This window comes from Grammomys surdaster, unplaced genomic scaffold (assembly GCF_004785775.1).
Source record: "Grammomys surdaster isolate TR1022 unplaced genomic scaffold, NIH_TR_1.0 135, whole genome shotgun sequence".
Taxonomy (NCBI): Eukaryota; Metazoa; Chordata; class Mammalia; order Rodentia; family Muridae; genus Grammomys; species Grammomys surdaster.
In genome coordinates, this window is record NW_021604593.1 from 906,183 (window position 1) to 911,820 (window position 5,638).

At 46.8% G+C, this 5,638-nt stretch overlaps 1 protein-coding gene across 1 annotated transcript in view; it reads right to left on the reverse strand.

Annotated features, from left to right (window-relative positions):
* The window catches only part of Cystm1 (cysteine rich transmembrane module containing 1), a 58,224-nt gene extending 54,620 nt beyond the window's left edge, over positions 1 to 3,604 (reverse strand). Inside the window, exon 1 of the mRNA XM_028762725.1 lies at positions 3,412 to 3,604. The gene's annotated coding sequence lies outside the window, so the exon portion shown is untranslated. The remainder of the gene's footprint in view (positions 1 to 3,411) is intronic.
* Between the last annotated feature and the right edge of the window lie 2,034 nt (positions 3,605 to 5,638).

Consider the following 5,638-nt stretch of genomic DNA (forward strand, 5'->3'; position numbering starts at 1 on the left):
AAAAAAAAAAAAAAAAAAAAAAAAAAAAAAAAAGAACCCCTGTGGCTTATGGCACATTGCAGTTCTGTGGTTGAATCTGTTTTAAAATCACCTCTTAGGACTTCTTTTACAGAGACTGACTTCACTGAGCTGACTGGAAGCAGTTCTTTTCCCGTCTCAACCACTCTAGATAGGCTCTCCAGAGTGCTGTACCAGTTTCTACATTTACGTATAAACCAGCTGAGGACACCTTCCTAAGTTCTCAACAATTCCCTAAACTGCTTTGTACAGCATCTCCAGAGGTCCAATTCTGTTCCCTGAAGTCAAACAAATACAATGCAAATCGGTTTGGTCACCTCGACGCTTTACAGAAAACAAAAGATCTGACGACTCAACAGCATCAATGTATTTTAAGGAATACAAAAAATATAAATCACAAAATCATTCCTCCTTATAAACCCAGAATACACTTTCCTGGCTTTCCAGGAAATCAAAATAAAATAGCCTAATATTGAAACAAAGCTTAAGTGCTTCATTTATGGTGTGTACTTGGAAGTACAGTACTTGGAAGGTAGAGACAGGAGGATGAAGTGTTTAAAGCCTTAGACTCAGCTGTATGAGTGCAGAAGCCAGCCCCGGACTACATTCGAGACTATCTCCTCAAAATCAGAAACCCAGAAACACACACACACACACCCTCCACATGCAGCAAAGTTGAACAATCTTACTCTGAGGGAAGTTGGGTAGAAAAAAAAAATTAAGCTGAAAAACATCCATCTCGCCAGGCAGTGGTGGTGCACACCTTTAACCCCAGCACTTGGGAGGCAGAGGCAGGTGGATTTCTGAGTTCGAGGCCAGCCTGGTCTACAGAGTGAGTTCCAGGACAGCCAGGGCTACACAGAGAAATCCTGTCTTGAAAAACAAAAAAAAACAAAAACAAAAACAAAAACAAAAAACACATCCATCTCAAAATTTACATCTTACTCAACATTCCATATCATAGTTTGGTGCTGATTCTCTTCAGTAAACTTCCCACATTAAAATTCCTTTCAATCAGTTTAGTTTGGATTTCTTCCTAGGGTTAGGATTTTTTTTTTTTTTTTTTTGCAAGACATTCTGAGATCTCTGAAGGGCAATGTGCTGAGAACATTCCTGTCTCCAAGCAAATAAAAGGAAGCATATTATCTCTCATCTTGTCATTCTATCCAGTCAAATGGGATACAAGAAAATAAATCACTGTTGGATATGTCCCTTCTAGAATAAAAACAAAAACCTGATAAAATGTTACCACCATTTTGGCTGCCTGAATCCCAACCAAGTCTATTATAAATATATCAGAGTTTAATTGTTGTCATCTCTTTTCCAGAATATAACACCAACCACTTCAGTGTATCCTTATCATAGTGTTCCCACTTCCCCAAACCAGTCTACATCTTTTTTTCTTTCTTTCTCAAATCGTAATTCATTCACACAGGGGTTATAAACACAGAAAGGCAGGATGTGGGGAAGGGAATGACACTGGAGTATGGGTGTTCAGGGGGAATACAGATATCTTTCAGAACCGGGTATCGGCTGGGTGAAGGTTCAGGGGACAGGTCACTATGACTCTGCCTATGATTCACTTGTCCTTATCTAAGCTGGTATTGTCTGCCCAGGCTACCTATTTACAAGGTCTATGACTACTCAGGCTTGTAAATTTCCACAAAAGCTGCCTGTTTACATTAGCTTACAGCCATCTGTTTCAATGTTTTTCCACTGAGACCCAAGACTTGGTGTTAGTATACATGTATGACAGGCCTATTGTTGATTTTAGGCCTATGGCTGATTTTAGGCCTTCAGTGGGTAAGCAGGGCTGACCCTGACATTTCCTCCCTTCTCTAAGTATAGAAGGGCTGTGGCAATTCTAAACTTGCAAAGGGGAGGATAGAGGCCTGACCTCCAGTATTTGAAGGGGACCTTGTAATGGCTCCAGTCCCCCTGTCGTTGTCCAGTGAGGCATGAGGGCCATACCCATCCCGATGTCTTTTTCCTGGAGAGGGGATACTTTTGACATCAACCCCTATGCAGTCAGGCTTGTCCCTCAGGGAACCCAGAGAGATATTTTTATCTTTTATTTATATTCCCTTGCAGTGCTTAGCCTCGCAGCCTAAGCAAGAATTCAGATCGCCTGACAGAGGGGGTTCTGGGTGGCCCCTCTCTGCTTGGTCTAGGGGCAGAAGTCCCCCCTTTTAGGTTGGGTGGAGATGGGTTTTGGAAACACCCTGTATAAAGTAACAACCTCATCTTGAGTCTCGTGGTCCTCCATAGCTAACTTATGATAATGTATCTGAGTAGGTTTTGCTACCAAATTATTTATCTGTTGTATCACAGAGTTAGTCCGCCTATTTGAGAGCCAGGGACCAGCAGAAAAAAGCAAAAAGAACCCAAATAATGGTCCCAAGATGGGAGGAAATAGGGTTGACAACCTTGGAGAGGCTGAAAACTAATTCTTGTACCAGCCTTCATCTGTCTCTTTCTCTCTGATTTTTCTTAGGGCCTTCACTAGCTGTTTCATGCTCTCTTTAACCCTCCTTGTCTTGTCTATGTAAAGGCAACCTTCCTCTTTAAGAGCTGTACACAGTCAAGAGCTGTACACAGCCTTTTCTATTGTGATAGAGTAAATCAAGTCCAATAAGGATCTTTGCGATTTTAGGAGGTCTCTTCAGACAGCGAAACGAGGGATTTCTTCAGATTAGTGATGTCAATCTCTAGCTGTTTGATGTTCTTGTCAGTGGCCCTACCAGTCGACATCTTAATGGCTCCCTACAATGTCTCAGCTAAGACACTCAAGCCTTTTTCCAACAGGTCACAACTTTATGCTCCAAACTCTTCATCCCAGATAGGCCCAGTAAGCACTCCACAGAGTTCAAGGCTCAGGTCTTTTTCCTCCGAGGTCCCTCTTTCCCTGTCCTCACTCAAAACCCTCTCCGGTTTTACCTCCTCAACAGGTGTACACTCGGATCCTGCACCCTTAGCGAGCGGCCGAGGTTCCCTGCGCCCACACCTTCTCAACACCGGCTCACCCCGCCACCGAGCTCCCACTCCCAAGCAAGCTCGACCCTACACGCATCGCAAAGCCTCAGAAACCGCAGCCTAAGGCGAAGAAATCCAGCAGCTTCCGGCCGACATCCCTGGAGACAGGGTGGGGCGAGCCCCGCTCCGCACCCAGCCCGCAGACTCCCTAACCTAGCGGGCCGCAGCAGACTTCGGGAGACACACGGTCCGCCCCAGGCTGCCGCCGGGCGATGGCAGCAGCCGGGTCCTCTCTCCTCAGGAGCCGCGCACCCCAAGCCGCCGTTCCGCGAGTCCTGCCAGCTCTCCCCGCGCAGCCGCCCGCGTCTCACTGTGCCCTAGCCCAGGCTGGCCGCCCCGTTCCAATCCCAGGGCCCTCACCTCTCTGCTCCAAGAAGCAGCCGCTGGCTGACCCGGTCTGGACTGAAGAAGACTGGACCCGACTACGCTAACAGCGCCGCACCTGCCGCGAGCCACTGAGCCGCAGCGGCGCGCCTGACGTCACCCGAGCCTCAAGCGCTAGAAGCCTGAAGTCGCCTGATCTCCCTGGCAACGCGCGAGGGGGCGGAACCAAGCGAGGGCGGCGTCATAGCGCTCCCTCCGCTCCCTCCACATCTCCGTGTTTTCACAACACATTGGAGATTTCAACCTGTCTCTTAGCTCCCTGTGGTCCCCGAGCTGTATCTAGAGTTTCTCTCCGGGTTCTTGCGAGCACCCTGCCCCACATCGCTAAGACCTGAGCTTGGGAAAAAGGGTAGGAGTCCTGAGGACCAGCTCAGTACACAAGCATGTAGGGCTTCTGTGAGCTGCTGCTGCTGCTGCCTGGCCTCTTCTCCTCTTCTAGGGTCAGGGGCCTACTATTGAGCTGCACTTGAGAGCTGAGGCTGATGACTAAATTGCACTTTGGCTACTTCCCATAAACCTTGCTGCAGTAGTGTGATCAGTGCATGAGAATGTAACGAAACTAATTGCAAGAATCCAAAGGGTAGGGACAGTCTCCAACCAGGACCTCTAGTTCCTCAAATCCCCTATTGTCACAGGAAGAGAAATTCCTAAGCCGGTCCCAGAGAACACCCTATAACAAGCTTCCTAGTTCTACTTGGGGGAAGGAAAAAAGCTTAATTTTTTATTTTGGAAACTGATTTTTCTGAGCTGGGGTGAAATCCGTATTTCAGTGTTTGGGTGCTTGTAAAGCATGTACCAACCTAGACTGACTCCCTAAACCTGCCTAGAAAGGGGGAAGTGGTCCAAATTCCTCGTGTTGAATGCTATACTAGTATCTTTACACCTTTGTCACTACCCAGTCTTTAACAAATAGACTGTGAAAATGTAAACAAATGAGATGAAAATTGGAAGAGGGCCTCAGTATTGCTGACTTCCATTTCAACTTTAGTCTCCCACTCCCTGAACCTCTAAAAGAGGTTTTCTGTCTGTCTTCCCTGCCTTTCACACAATAGGATCTTTGACCAAGAAGTTAATTTACAACTAACTTCTACTGAGTATCCTTTATTACGCCAGGCTGATTAAGATATATAACATTGGAAAATCAAGAATACATAGGTAGCCTGACCATAGTTCATATCTTTTTTGTTTCTTTGCGTAAAACAGCAAGAACCCTGGCTGGCCTGGAACTTGCTCTGTAGATCAGGCTGGCTTCAAACTCAAGATCTACCCTCCTCTGCCTCCAGAGTGCTGGGATTAAAAATATGCACCATTACCGCCCGACCATTTCCTCAGTTTATTTTCTTTATTACACATTAATCTTGAAACAGGATCTCATGTTTCCCAGGCTGGCTCTGAACTCCCTATGTAGCTGAGGATGGCAAATTTCTGATCCTCCTGCCTGTCTCGAAAAACCAAAAAGAAAAAAGAAAGAGAAAGGGGGGGGAGGGACGGAGGGAGGGAGGGAGGGAGGGGGGGAGGGAGGGAGGGCGGGAGGGAGAGAGAAAACTTGAGTCCAGGAGAACAGTGAGAAGGAAGTGGGTACAAGGCAGAGGAAGACCTGGGGTATCTGGCAGAACTGAGGAGACCTAACTAGACAACAAGTCAGAGCCGGGATGAGGGAAGAGAGTTGGGCCAGAGTGAGGTTTGAGGGATCCTGGGGGCTAGCAGAAGAAAGAAGCAGGCAGTGGTTTTGTAGTGGTTTTGTGCTGAAATGGAAGAGGAGATGAAGGCAGGCTAAGAACATCATAGGATAGCTAAGAGGCTGCAAGAGGAAGGCCTGAAAGAAAGGAAGGAACAGGGCTGGGGAGATGACAACATAAACCTTTGGCAGCTGATGTGGCTTCAGGGCCATATGATAGGCTAAGAGCAGCACTGTGTATTAGCCTCTGAGGACTGAAGGTCATCCAAGTGTACCCCCAAAACTATCTCTGGGACATCATGTGGTTTGAGCCACTCTGCAAAACTATGAAGCAGGAGGAAAAGCAGATGTGGGTAGATCCCTACAGTATTCATCAAAACATGGTCCTGTCAATTCTGTTTGTCTAGAGAACCCAGACTAATAACAGGCCTTTTCTTTTTGTCTGGAATATTTCTAGGCTCTTGCTAACATGTCTCCTGTCTCTACTCTGGTGAGCAAGGTAGAGGGAGATGAGGAAGTGAAATT